The sequence below is a fragment of the Phasianus colchicus genome, chromosome 2 (genome assembly GCF_987193195.1).
Source record: "Phasianus colchicus chromosome 2, bPhaCol1.hap1.1, whole genome shotgun sequence".
NCBI classification, from domain to species: domain Eukaryota; kingdom Metazoa; phylum Chordata; class Aves; order Galliformes; family Phasianidae; genus Phasianus; species Phasianus colchicus.
The window spans coordinates 102,136,601-102,151,047 of NC_143437.1; the positions used below are offsets into that span (position 1 = coordinate 102,136,601).

Below are 14,447 nucleotides of genomic sequence, written 5' to 3' on the forward strand. Positions count from 1 at the left end.
GGGGAACAGTTTTAAAGTAAAAGAGGGGCAACCTAGATCAGATTTTAGGGAAACGTTTTACTGAGACGGTGTGGTGCTGGAACAGGCTGCCCAAAGCAGCAGTGGATGCCTCATCCCCAGAAACATTCAAGACCAGGTTGGGTTGGGCAGCCTGCTCTAGTGCCTGATTTTTGTGGGTGGCAGCCCTGCCTGTGGCAGAGGGCTTGGAACTAGATCATCTTTGAGTTCCCTTCCAACCCAAGCCATTCTGTTTAAAAGATTATTGTGATTTTTTTTTTTCTAATGATTCAACATTTTGTAACGTCCCCAAAAGTGTACCTGATATTTGGAGGAAGTAGATGTCATTTGCTTGTATTTAGCTGTGTATTATTTTTTTGTTTTCCCAAGGAAACTTTAAGATGGTGTAACTACACAAAGGATATGAGTTTGAGCTTGCCATACAGCTTTAAATTTTAGAGTTAGACTAACTATTGCTGATTTTGCTGCTCCTATCTGACTGATTTAGGGGTAACCTTATACTTTCTCCAGTGAGAACTGTATAAGGCAAAAGAAATCATGGGCTCAAGAGAGATTGTTAAAGATTCGTTTAGAAATAGAGGCAGCCAGAAGGGGAAGGAGTTTTATTGAAGACATGGGATGGTTATTCAGGAGTACTGACAAGACAGGCTAGTTTATGCTTGTTGGGATGGTCCAGGAACCACAGCAGTTTTGGCTTTCATGCATGAATTTAGGTTTTAATGCTGACTTTGTGAAGACGTTACAAGTTTGTAAATGGAGAGATAAATGAAATGTGAATGTGAAGCATGAAGAACTCTTAAACTAACGAATGATGTACTTTTATAGGAAAGGAAACGGATGCAAAAGAACCTGACATTACTTTTAATTATCTATAATGGCTGCAAAGGATTATGAACTATTATATTTCTGCTTTCTAGCTTTTCATTTTGGGCTCAACATTGTTTTAAGGTGTTTAAGAATACTGTTATCTAGTCTATCTTAATGTTTTCTTTTAATGTTTCTGTATGGAGTTTTTCCTTTTGTAGACTCATCTCCTAAGGACGCAATTACAGTTGTCGCAAGCTGTTAGTTTTCTCAGTTGCCTCCTCCTGTTATTAGGGCATTCACAAATTCTGATTCTACTGGTCAGTTTCAGCTCTTGGATAGAAAAGTGGGTCTGATGTCCTTGCATCTTTTGAATGGTCGTGGGTGGATAGAAGAGGAAAAGCAAGATGTGATTCTTTCTTTGAGGGAAAGTGATCTTGGACTGGTCACACACAGTGTGAGGTCAGCAGTTGCTTCCTTGTGTTTGGACAAGGATGTGGAACTGGGGGGAGTGTTCAGACTGCATATGCACTGCCATAATTGTTCACTAAGCAAACTTAGATTCTGAAGCCCTGTTTTGCACAGTGACATCCTCATTGACAGATCCAGTAATGACGGTAATTGAGCATGTTGGGGAAAGGCTTGTTTGCAATTTTTTGAGTCTTTTGAATTAATTTAGCAGATCTTTATGTGGTGACAGCGCCTCTTAAAGATGAAATGTGATGAGGATGTTTCGGCTTCTGATGAACCATGTTTAGGCTGCACTGACACCTGCTGGTTCTGAGCACACACACGTCATTCTGGGTAGGTGTTTTAGGGATGTTTGTTCCTTTCTTAAATTCCTTAAATTTCCCTGATCTTGCTGCATATGTTCAGAGAAAAATTGATATGGGGGGGACAAAAAAAGGTAGATGATATTTTAGAGGAAGTCTGATACAAGAATGTATCCCAGATTCCTGATTTCTGTAGATATATAGATACTATGTTTAGACTGGATGTGACATGGCACTTACAAATACACATTCCCACTGATTCCCAGTACATTTCTATTTCTTATTATTTAGACATGTTTGAAAAATCTCATTTCTTTCTCTTGAGGAAGAGATTTCATTTTTTATAATATGTATTATGGAAAAAATCATGACAATATTTATCTGGCTCTGAAGTGACTTTAGGGAGAGCCGTCTTGATTATACCTGCAGTTTTAATAAGAATGTTTCTAGGACTACCATGTCTAGATCTGCATAATGAAGGAATTAAAATTGTCGCTGCAGCGTAATTTTTTAGTGAGCAGTAAACATCAGGAATCCAACTGTGTGACCCTCAAATATGACTAGACCCATTTCTGTAAAATGATTATGCTGCAAAGAAAAGGAAATGGAGTAAAAGTAGTTTTAAAATGAGTTCAGTATATTTTTTTCTACTTTAAAGGAATACCAAGGTGTTAAGAGTGAAAACACTTTGACAGACTTTGATTCTGATTAATTCTTTAGTGTATAATCACCCTGATTCACAGGAGCTTGAACTTAATACATAATATATGATCAAGCTTTTTAATTATGTTCATTTTCTTTCAAGCCATGAAACCACTGATCTCCTCTAATCTGACATACCATACAATGTGGAATTTCACTTACCTTTGCATTAAGCCAGTATTCCCCATTTTGCCTCCAAGGGTTCAGACCTTCATCTCTAGTTTCCCACTTTGAGGCTGTAAGTCTCCTACTTACCCCCTTGAAGCTGTTTTACTGAACAAAAATATTAAAGAGCCACATTACATGTCTCTAGCCGCAGGAGCCAAGTCTAGGAGCAAGTTATTCCTTGGGCAGGGGAAAGCCTATGCTCAAATGAATTCTTAGGTATTTGTATGTGAAACACTCCTTGATGAAACAACTGTGGGAGCAGACACAGGACTTTCATAATCCGGACATGTTTCCTGTATTTTACACTCTTGATTTTCCCTAATTAATCTTGGATCCTTTTCCACAGAGTAGGCTGCTTCCAGCAAGGGAACTCAAATGACTGATAGTTCTGAAAATAAGCTACATACCTGAAAGAACTGGGGGATGGGGGGGAGAGGAAGCTGCTTTTGTGTTTTGAGTTAGAACTTCACTATGAGACAAATTGGGCTTCTGCTTCATGTGAAGCTATGGGATGGTAAAACCACCTGCCTGCCCTGTAAAATGGCTGGAGTAGTCTCAGGTGCCTGTACTTGTTGTTTCAGGTTGGGTCCTTGAGATGCATCTCCCTTTTGGCTCATGAGTAGTTTAGAGTGTGTCCTGAAGCATCTGCCTCTTGTTATGGCATGGACTGCGCTGTCTGCACTGACACCTGGCCATCTAGAATAGGCTGAAACTCAGTGTTCCTTACTTGGTGCTTGTCATGAAATCACAGCAAAAGCTCTATAGCACTACATCCAACAAAGGACTCAGAACCTGATCTTCGGGTTTACTGTCCCAAAAATGTATACCTTGGAGTGCCAAGGTTTTCTGTAAAGTGTCCAGGGAAAAGTCTGGACAGTGTGGCATTTGAGCTGCATACTGAATGGGAAAACAATAAGGATGTATTGTAAACTCGATGCTTTTCTAGAGCTTGGTTTTTGATGTGGCGTATAAGCAAGCACTTCTGTCATTGCAGTGTTATTTTCCTGAGCTACGTGTCTATAAATCACTTGTAGTGAGCAGTCACTCGTAAAACATCCACCACATAAGAAGGTAATGCTCATTTTTCCAGTGATGTGCAATACACTGTTTACAGCACTTGGTCAGGTACTAGGAGTTCTGAGAATAAATTCCTACTAAACCACAACATAGTAAAAGCTCCTGCATGGTGTTTTTTTCTTTATTAAGAAGAGAGAACATTCTGTATATGTAGCAAGGCACTCAGGATTCTTTGGGTAAAAGGTATGGTTTGCACTCTAGTGCTGAGGCATAGGACTGGACATAGTGTTCTAAAGCCTTGGTGCTATGACCTCTTCCTTTATTTATCCACGGTGAAACCATTTCAAGAGGAGGGAATGAAAAAGCTGGTAAATAAGGGTTTTTATGAAAAAACTACAGTTCTGCGTAATGCCAACTGAAAGAATTCATTATGTTTAGTCCATGTGCCTTAATTTAGGCTGTTATTTTTCTTTCAAATTATTTGGATGTATTTTTTTAAAATTAAGCCCGTTGCCATCTTTTTTTTCGTTTCTCTCTCAAAATTGATGTTTTCCATGTTTGAAGAGGATGCTTGAGGAACACTGAGTTAGCTAACTAGACACACAGTTGCAATGGAGGGACTCCTGAGATTCACGTTGAGACTGCCTGAGCTCTGGCACAGTTGTCCTGGTGAGGCTGTGGATTTTCCATTCCTAAATAAATTTGTAATAAACTGGGAGCTTGTTTCATCAATAATTGTTTATTCCATCCAGGCAGTTAGAATTCTATGACAAGTTGTTGCCCCTTTTCACTTATCAGCATACTCTGAATATCTTTTAACAAGGGGGTTTTCAATTTAAGGGAATGGGTGCTCACCTGACATAGCTGCTTGGTACCAGTAACACAGATTCTGGAGTGGGTTACATTACAGTGCTGTTATTTCTGTTTTATAGATAAAAGTAGAGAATTGTTTGCTCAGATCTTACCTTGTAAGTTTTCATCAGAAATAAATTCCTTTGTGAAAGGAAACTTTGAAATCCATGAGCTTGCTAACAATGGTAGTGATTTTCTTTTAAAAAAGAAATCTATTTACTGTGTTTGGGAAAAAAAAAGTTTTACTGTATGAAATATATATATAACAAGAAGTAGTAGGAGGAAGTTAAAAGTAATTTAAACTTCCTGATAATTAGTTCTATTAGACTGTAGAATAAGTTCCCAGGGGAAGCTGTAGAAGCCTCATTATATGTCTTATTTAAAACTAGATTAGATAAAGTGCCTGAAGGAAACAAGCTTAGGTTGTTTCCTGTGAGGCTGAAGGAGATGACCTCAGAGGTATTTTTTGCTTCTGAAATAATTTATTCTGTTATGCAGTGCATCTAGGAAAGTCTTACTCATTCTTATATGAGAATATTTTATAGGTGCTCCTCTTTCTGCACTATTTGGTTGGTGGTTTGGATGGATATACAAGGGAGCTTGGAGGTTTACTAGAAGTTGCACTGTTAAAATCCAGATGTATTTATTGCATGTTATTCTCTACCTCAGTGGCTAAATAGGTATTTCACATAAAGTGGGAGAGTCCCAAAAGAAAAGGCTATAGGAGCCCCACATCAGAAGGCGTCTACAAGCCTGAGTTGACAGGCTGTACTGTCTACTGCCTTGAAAGGAGATGGTTTCTTCTAGAGTAGGTATGGGATTTTGCATAAATTTGCATTAGTCTGTTCTGTTTGGTGGGGTTTCTTTTTGTGTGTGGAAGTACTCAGGATACAAAAGTCTCAAAAATAAATAAAGGACTAATAAGCTGTAAGTTTACAGTTCTGCAATACGAATCCACATTATCTGGCAAAGGGAGTATAGGCATTTGTTTAATTTCACATCATCGAATCCAAACCTGTCAAGGTGATTATGGCGTGTTGTTATTTTTGTCCCTGCTAAAGTCAAGGAGTAGTTTTGCTAGTAGTGGGCTTAGGTGACCAGGGATGCTGAAAGTTAGTGATGAAGAGCTGGATCATGCACAAGAATAGAAGATTTCAAAGAAGATTTAAAGACAGAGAAAATTAAGTTGCTGCTGGAAATATTCTGAAGTTTGCATTAAGTTTGCAGAATAGTTGTAATGTTTTCAGCAAAAGAAAACTATGGTTTATAGTACATTTTAACAGTGATAATGAGTTTTTCTAAATTCTTAATTGGATTTTTTTTTTCTTTTGGTCAATCCTGGAATACAAATGGTACACTGTCATCCTGTGCAGTGCTATGAACTGACTGCTCAGCCATCATGCATGACAAACAGGAATCCACAAAAGGATTTCTTTAAAACTGTGATTTTTTTTCCACATCTAGTGATACTGGTAGGTTAATTTTAGGACCTTATGAACGTGTTGTTTTTTTCTTTATCTCAGGTGGGATTTCATTTCTTTTCTCCAAGTGAGCCGTGAAATTCTCATTTTTTGCAGGAGATTTGTAGAGTTTTTTCAGTTTGTATTATGTATGGCCCTTTTTCACCAGGTGTTTGAGCTCCTCGAGAGTTGTACATATCAAAAAGGAGTAACAGAACTTGACAAAATAGTGTCAGAACGACAGAGCAAAATTACAGATCTGGAAGGGATTTGTGAATATTGTGGAAAACCTGGTAGAGCAGGGATGTAATTGTATGGGATTTTTTTGCCTTATTTAATGGTAATAAACAAGTTGGAAGAGTAGCATGACTGAATAGGTGACTGATTGAAGGAGTAGATTGAACAGGTAGCAAAATGTTTCTCTTTCACCAAAATACAATTCGCCACCAGGTGGAGACTTTGCATTAACTTTGAACTGAAGATCATGAAGACAAAAGAAGTTATCTACTTAAGAAGCCATTTCTACAAAAAGAAAATTATCCAAATTATTTTTTGGTTCTTTTCATAGATAATTCTTGCATTGAAAAGTTTCTCAAGCTGATCTGAGGAAGCTAAGTCTTAATTCTGTGGGGGGAAAAAATAGCATATAGTATAAGATTTAGCAACGTAATGCTGAATTGTTTCATGAAGTGATGGAATTTGCTGAAGTTAAATTTATCATCTACCTGATTTTTCTTTAAGTGGCATGGAATTGACTAATCTTGAATTTTTTTCATTTAAAACGGCCTGGTTATGAAAACTCTTTGGTCTTTAGAATTTGCAGCAGGTTTAAATAACGTTTATCTCTTTGTAGCATGGTTAATAGCAAAGACATAATTACATGCTTTTCTGTAAGTGGAAGTTCTTTAAATGCAAAAACTAAAAGGCAGTGTTTTCTGTAAGAATCTTGAAATTTGTGGAGGAAAATGATTTTCCAAGCTAACCATTCATTAATGTGGAGGGAAATAATGAAGTGGGAACTCCACCATCTTTGTTTCCATTTTTTATGCAAGGAAGAGGATAAAGAAACAGATTAGAACTTAGCCCTGTGACTAATTGTTCTGTACCATAACTGTAACTATTGCCCTGTAACTAATCTGGCTGTGGAGTTTCAGTAATGGGGCAGGAGGTTAAAACTGCTCTGCTCTCTGATCAGTAGTAATACTGTTTTTGAGCTGTGGACTAGTTAGTTGGAAAGGGATAAGTAAGCGTGGATGCTGAGTGTAAGTAAATCAAGATGATGAAAGGCTGAAACTGCAGAACAGGTTGTTTAGTTTCAGCGGAAGGTTAGGTGAAAAACTGAGGATGAATTGATTTGGATCAATTAAAAGTAGTCTGTATGGATATGGGATAAATGAGCGTGTGGGAGAGTGAAACATGAAAGAAAAGGAAAACTGCAAGCAGGTGAGGAGTGAGGATGTTGAGCAAAAGGACCTTGTAGGGGTTACAGCAGTTTTCTGTTGTTTTGGTCTGCATTGTGGATAGTTGATTCCTGTCTTTTCTTCCTGAAGGTATTTGCTCAAAACAAGAGATACCAGCCCTTTTGCTTCTTGTGGCATACTCCAACAGAAGATAATTTTGAATACTGCTCATTTGAAAAAAAGAGTAAGTAGATTCAAGGTTCAAGGCAAGACAAGTGTCATCTGACTTGGGCCAGGGGACTAGCGAAATATTTGCTTAAGCAGGGAGAGAAATTTGTGGAATGTGGAGATGTTCTGGAAGAAAAGAAATAATTGCTGTTATTGGAGGGTTCTTACTGCCTGTTGTTGATCTTAGAGAAAATGTCTTCTGCTATGCACTTTCCCATCTTCTTGGAAACTCAGCATATCTAATTTCTTCCTATGTTAAAGTATGAGGGCTGCTGTGAAAGTGATGCTTTCTCTTTTATTATGTTGGCCCAGTGCATTAGAGGTGGATGTTGCTGGTATGGCAGTAAAGGTTGAACCTTCCCACCAGTATTCTGTTACGTGTTGTTTCTATGTGACAAATGGCAGTAGAGCATCAGTCTGACAAAATGGTGCCTGACATGGAAGTACATATGAAGAAAAGGTGTGCTTCCATTGAATTTCTCCATGTGAAAAACATGGCACCCATTGATATTCACTGACAGTTGCTGAACATTTATAGAGACCAAAGAGCAGATGTGGGCACAGTGAGGCAGCGGGTGGTATGTTTCAGCAGTGGTGAAAGCAAAATACTATCTATGTTTTGGATTTCTGTGCACGGCTGTCACACCATGAAAATAAGTGAATCTCAGTCAGCTTCTCTGAATGGTTTGGCAGATTGTAAGCAGGGGACTGTGTATAGAGTGGGCCACTTGCTCATAAGACATTATTCAGCATGGTTAGAATAAGGAGAATGTAGTTGTGCTCACATCTGTAGGGTTCATCCCGTTATCTATATTAGCTCTCAGAGATCTCCTATGGTTGTGCTGTCCACAATTCTATAGGGTTACGTTTTTCTGTTGGGAAATTTGGGTCTGAATATGAGGATAAAGTTCTTTTATAGAAAGAATGGTTGAGCACTGGAACAGGCTCCTCAGAGCAGTGGGCATGGCCCCAAACTGCTGGAGTTCAAGCATAAGGTTTGAATTTTGGGTGGTCCAAAAATGTTGGAGTTGGACCTGATGATCCTTTTGAGTCCCTTTCAACGTATGTTTAAATGAGTGCCTTAAAAGTGAAGGATAGCTAATGTCACTGCAGTCTTCAAGAAGGGCAAGAGAGACTACAGGCCATCCAGCCTCACTTCTGTCCCTGGAAAGGTGATGGAACAGGTTGTTCTGGATACCCTCTCTGAGCAGTTGGAAGGCAAGGATGTTACCAGGGGTAGTCAACATGGATTCACCAAGGGGAAGTCATAGTTGACCAACCTGGTAGCCTACTATGATGTCATCACTGGCTGGGTTGATGGAGGAGAGCAGCGGATGTTGCGTACCTTGACTTCAGCAAGGTATTTGACACCATCTACCACAATGTCCTGGTTATGAATCTTGGAAAGTGTGGGATAGATGAGTGGATGGTGAGGTGGATTAAGAACTGGCAGAGCTCAGAGGGTGGTCATCAGTGACGCAGAGTCTAGTTGGAGGCCTGTAGCTAGTGGTGTACCCTGGAGGTTGGTGCTGGGTCAAGTCTTGTTTAACATTCATCAGTGACTTGAATGAAGGGATAGAGTCCACCCTCAGCAAGTTGACTGATGATACAAAACTAGGAAAAGTGATTGACACCTGAAGGCTGTGCTGCCATTCAGCAAGACCTGGGCAGACTGGATAGTTGGGCAGGGAGGATAATGTTTAACAAGGGCAGGTGTAGTGTCTTGCACCTGGGGAAGAATAACTGTATTTATCAGTACAGGCTAGGGAATGGCCTGCTGGAGATGAGCTCTGTGGAAAAGGATTTGGGGGTTCTGGTGGACAAGAGGTTGGCTGTTATCTAGCAGTGTGCCCCTGTGGCCAAGAAAGTTATGGGATCCTGGATTGTATTAAAAAGAATAAAAGGTCGAGGGAGGTGGTCTTCACCCTTTGCTCTGCCCTGGTGAGGCCACACTGTGTCAAGTACTGGGTCCAGTTCAAAAAGGACAGATCTAGAAGGAATCCAGTGGAGAGCCACAAAGAGGATAGTGGGCCTGGAGCATCTCCTGTATGAGGAAAGGCTGAGTGACCTGGGTCTGTTCAGCCTGGGGAAAAGAAGACTGAGGAGGGTGTGGGGGGGGGGAAATATCTTAATAATGTTTATAAATATCTGAAGGGAGGCAGGAGGTAAATGAATGAGGGAGGCCAGGCTCTACTTGCTGGTGCACAGCAAAGGGACTCAAATTTGGGTGTAGGAAGTTCTATACAGATGTGTGAAAGAACTTTAAAGTAAGGGTGATGGAGCACTGAAACAGGCTGCGCAGAAGAGTTGTGGAGTCTCCTTCTATGGAGATATTCAAGACCCATCTGTACGCCTGCAGTGCGGCCTATTGTAGGGTAGCTGTTTTGGCAGGGGGGTTGGACATGATGATCTTCTGAGGTCCCTTCCAAACGCTGCCATTCTGTGATTCTATGAGTGGCTTATTCTTTTCTTTGTTTTTAAATTTGCCCTATTTTCTTCTGTGTATTTGAGAGGAAAAGACTTTCAATAGATTCTGTAAAGGGCAGTGAGATTGGTAAGCTTATTTAATGATTGGACAGTATGCTTAAGCCAAAGAAGAGTGTTAATTGCAGCAAAATATTAAACCACTTACTGAGATTATTATTTTTTTTTAAATATAGCTTTTGAGATTTGTTGAAATAAATCAGAATAACACAGACTGTCATGGGCATTATTTGCATTTGATGAATGTGTGTGCTGGCCTAAGCTGCTGAACTATTCAGGCTGAAGGTTTCCACCATTGTCCTTGTTCCTGTAGATATCACAGAGGAGAAGATTAAGAGCATTATAAATTTAAAATAAAACTCAGAAATAATATAATAGGAAAAGATAGTCTACATACAACAAAAGGCGAATTTGCATAGACTTACTTTTATCCAAACATTTGACCTCCAGCTTAGATGACTTCAAAAAAAGAAGAAAAACCTGTACCCATTTGTCTTGGTGCAGTAATCTGAAAGTTAACACATTGAGAAACATTTCTCACTAACTCTGAACTGCACATGCAATTATTTTTTTTTTAAATTTAAAATCTGCATTTCTTTTAGCACTGGTGTAATGGTCATCTGACCATCCGGTTGGAAAATAATAATATTTTGCCTTTTTTCAGATTTCTTAATTCAGAGGTCTGCAAATTGCTTTTCTTAGTTGTTTCATCATTCAGACCTTCCACTGGCTCTTTCTTCAAGTAACTTTGAGTTTGAACTATCATGACAGCTCTTGACAGCTGTAACTTGGTTTCTGTGTTCTAGCAAGTCCCCTTGACCTGGCTTTTTAAACCTTCTGGAGGTTCAGACACTGTATTTGATGTGGCTTCCTTGCAGTAGTTTATGATTTTATCCTGCTAATCTTTAGGAGAAAAACACTTCTGTATTCACTAGACCCCTCCTCTCTCCTTATTCAAAGACTTAAACTTTAATATTTTGACACATATATCAGAGCTGAGTTGGTGGTAATATAAAATAATGGAAAAGGAATTCTTAAAACTGATTTATCCAGAAAGCCTTGAAGTGTAGAGGTCTGTCACTTAAAATTGATAGAACTTCTTTTGTTTTAATGAACTGCGTGACAGAATTGGTGGCTAAGGAAATCACTTTTACCTGGCAGCTCTTGGCATTGGTGTCTGGTGGCAAGTGGAAAAGAAATAAAGGCATCATTTGTTAAGTACGTTTATTTTCTTCACTATTATTAATTAAAAGTTTCAGTTGCAAAGTGCTGGCTCATTTTTACGTTTTTATATCCCAATTATGGCAGTATTTGACTGAAGAAGAGTTTAAGGAGGGGGTCTACAGAAGTCTGTAGCAAAAAGTACTGAACAACGTCCCAGTCATCTTCCCTGCTCACAGAATCGGATCTGCATTTCGGTCTCCATTATTTTATATTTCTTATTCTGACAAAACTATCAAGCAGAATACAAATGGTGTACTTAAGTTTGGTTATAGTAATGTTTAAGGCACTGAAAAAAGTGAGCTTGTACGGTTACGGCACCATTCTAATAAAGGACAGTGTTGCTTAGTTTTACTTTACAGTCTCCTGAACAATAACAAAGGTAGCTTCTCCACAATGTTCATTTTTAGTGAAAGCAACTCTTCAGGAGAATAAGATGAGGAAACATCAGAAGTATTGATATAATTATACTAATATTTTAAACAGTGATTTGCAAGTCATTGTTATATAAGAAATACTTCCTTCTTTTTCTGATCTTTTTTTAATATGAAACATCTATCAAGTAAATAGGAAAGGAAAACTGTCTTTTTCTGAGTGGTTTCATTTCCAGTGTTTCTTTGGCATCCCCTCAAGGGTCAGACTCAATAAACAGCTGTGCACTATGTGTGAATAAAATCAATGTTGCAGAACCGCATAGCACACCAACAAAAAAAGAGTTTTAATTCTCTTCTCTTTGAGTGTAACTGGGCCGCTTAGGAGTTTAACTTTTCCTATTCCAGTATTTACTCTCAGTGCTTACACCAAGGAAGAATTCAAAACAAGAAACAGCTGGAGCCTTTTCTTTACACTTCACCTGCTATTCACATCAATAACCCTTCAAAACACAAATGTGCTGGCAAGTCGCACACAATTTTCACTGCACCCACTTTCATGTGGAAAAGTAACTTCATCATCTCACTTGGGATAATAAGTATCAGAAATCTGCATGACACCATTTTCTGTTGAAGGCTCTTATTTCCTATATGAAACAACAAAACGACTCACGCATGAAGTATGCTCACATCTATGGTTATAAAGGCACACGCATATGCTTCATTTGTGTGCATGAATATATATACTTTTTTCTTCTTGGATCCTAAAGAGCAAGATAAATCTTGTTATTAGGCATGAGATGTTGTGAACAGCACCAGGCAGAGTGCTTTGTAAATAAGTTTGTTCTTGCTGAATGGATGCAAGGTATTTCTGGAACCGAAGAGCCTGGCTGGAATGAGGGGCTGCATTGTGCTTGGCTGACAGGGCAGACTTTGGTCAATGAGAACTGCCCGTTACAGTAGGCACATACATACACTTTTGAGTAATGCAGTAGCAGAGAGGGAGAGTTGGAGATGCTTGCACTGTTCATAGATTTGTATCACAGAGAGTTGCAGTGTACTACAGAGCTTTTGGTTGTGCTATCTTGTAGCAGCAAGGATGGCTGGGGGTTGTTGCAAGCACTCAGATTTTCGGTTGCCTGTTTGAGACTCCTGAGGGACTGTGAATATATACTGTTTGAAAGATCAGTATGGGAGATTTGGAATAGATTTCAGGGATTTCTAGATTTTCTACAGCATGTGATAGTGGGCTACCTTGTTTGATGTAAATGCAATTATGTGTGGTGAGCAGTCATGGAAAATGGGAGGACCTATCTAAGGGATTCTTCAATATGAGTTTTTGTCAGCAGAGGTAATAAAAATGTTGGCTTTATACTGGAATTTTCTGTAGACATATGTTGCTTCTCAGGTTGTTGGACTAACTGAGGGGCAAGAACACATAGAGAAATGGGTGATAGCATGTTGCAGATCTTTCCAGATTGACTCAGGGACATTTCAAAGTTTCAAAACAGATCTCACATTTCACATGAAGCAAGCTGGCAAATGTGGACTGAATGAGCCTTCATCGATCATCAGGTTTCTCTTCTGGCTGTTTCAAATCATCCATAATAGTGGTAATGTTTTTATACGGATCCTGTTGGTGCCCTGCTGACATTACAGGCAGTGTCTTCTCTTCCTGTTTCTACGTGATCTGATGTAAGTAAAAGCAAGACTTTCTTTAGATCTGTTGAACCTTTCAGGTGTTTTCTGCAACTCTGACAACATTTTTTCAGCACATCCATCTAAATAGTTTATATGGATGAAGGCTTTCTCTATAGCTTGTTTCAGAAATAAAACCTAGGATAATGGTGTTTTTGTGTGTCATCATTAAGATTTGTAAATAGAACATATTCATGTTCTCTTATATGACATGCTATAGGATGTAGCACTACCTATTATACCCAAACTGTGAAATACAAAAGGTAATTCTGTGACCTCAGATTATTTTGAAAACTAGTCTGCAAGGCAGCATTCTGATTTCTAGTAGCCATCTTGATTTGGGTGGGATGGAGGGGAGGCAGGGAGTTTGTCCATAGCAGAGCCATTAAGGTGTTGCTCTGGGTCTGGCTGGGATGCAGTTATCTTTTCTCTGAGCAGCCCATATAGTGTTGTGCTCTATAGCTGATGTTTTTTTTATCTCAACGTCTGATGTTTTGGCTGTGGCTGAGCACAGCACACAGCAGCAAGGCTGTCATTTGCAAACTCCCTCAAAGCCACTGGAAAGTAGATGGGCAAAGAGGTGTAGAGGAGGGATTTGCCGGAAGAATTCATTTCAACTGGCCAAAGAGATACTCCATACCATCTGATGGCTGCTTGGCATTGAAACGGAGGAAGGGGAAGGAGGAGGGTACTCTGTTATGAAAACATTTGTCCTCCTGAACATCAGCTAGATGGATTGAGGACCTGCTTTCCAAAATGTGACTGAAAATTGCTTGCTGATGGCAAGTAGGAAATAATTGTTTTTTCCCTCTCAGCATCTTCTTTTTAGGTGCTACCATGCCTTAGATTGAGACCTCCAGTCTCAATCAGTGAAAAAACAGTGTTTAATTTTATTTATTTGTCTGTTTAATCCATATGCATCATTCATTTCCCTCTAGCTTCAGCCTTGGAGGAGGCAAGTACTTTCATGAGGGTTGTCGGTGGATCACAATAAAGAAGCAGGACTCTAACTGCTACTTCTGTGTTCTCCAACAGCGTATGCTCAGGGACAATTTTTTCTGCACATTGACAGTTTGACACACACAGTTCTTTTCCTGATACGTAGAAGAAATGAAAAGACTTCACAAACTTGCTAAAGATGCTGATTCCCAAAGCTCTGTACTGTGAGTTTTTATTAAAGCATTCCAGTGTCACAGCATCCAGACTTGTGCCCTCTTAGTTGATAGTCGGGGGATATTTGCAGGACTGACT

General features: G+C 39.2%; 1 long non-coding RNA gene across 3 annotated transcripts in view; it reads left to right on the plus strand.

Moving 5' to 3' along the window:
- The first annotated feature begins 3,659 nt into the window (after nucleotides 1-3,659).
- Nucleotides 3,660-14,447, plus strand: part of LOC149919231 (uncharacterized) — a 61,116-nt gene continuing 50,328 nt past the window's right edge. For all 3 annotated transcript variants that reach the window (XR_016464554.1, XR_016464553.1, XR_016464552.1), the window contains exon 1: nucleotides 3,660-8,782. This is a non-coding gene — a long non-coding RNA (uncharacterized LOC149919231). The remainder of the gene's footprint in view (nucleotides 8,783-14,447) is intronic.